Source organism: Eimeria tenella, genomic scaffold, assembly GCF_000499545.2.
Source record: "Eimeria tenella Houghton genomic scaffold, Eth_scaff3345, whole genome shotgun sequence".
NCBI classification, from domain to species: Eukaryota; Apicomplexa; class Conoidasida; order Eucoccidiorida; family Eimeriidae; genus Eimeria; species Eimeria tenella.
The window spans coordinates 3585-4191 of NW_013543148.1; positions in this window are offsets into that span (position 1 = coordinate 3585).

The window sequence follows — 607 nt, forward strand, 5'->3', positions numbered from 1 at the left end:
CCCGTGTCTTCACGGCTGTACAACCTCTGCTGCTGCTGCTGCTGCTGCTGCTCCTGCTGCTCTTGCTGCTGCGAAGGTCGGGGAGACTCGCTCTCAGGCGCAGCACTGGGGAGCTGGCTGGTGCTCGAGTCATGCCACTGTCTTTGCTGCTGCTGCTGCTGCTGCTGCTGCTCGGGGAGAGCAGCAGCACCTACCTCAGCAGCAGCGTCTGCTGCTGCTGCTGATTCTCCTGGGGCTGCAGGGCCCCAGGGATCGATGTCTTCCTGCTGCTGCTGCCGTTGCTGCTGCTGCTGCTTTACTGGGTGCTGCGGCTGGCGGCGCCGGTCATTTCGCTTCCGGGGTCGCTGCTGCTGCTTTTTGCTGCTGCTGCTGTGGAGCGGCGAGGGCTCCGTGGGTGCTGCAGCGAGCGCAGCAACAGCTGCTGATGCTGCTGCTGCTGTTGCTGCTGCTGCAGGCAGCGGCTGGTATCCCGGCGCTATCGGCTGGGGAACAAACTGCTGTTGCTGCTGCAGAAGCTGCTGCTGCTGCAACTGCTCCTGTTGCAGGAGCTGCTGCTGCTGCTGCTGCTGCTGTAGCTGCTGCGGCTGCAGCTCCTGCGGGACGGGCT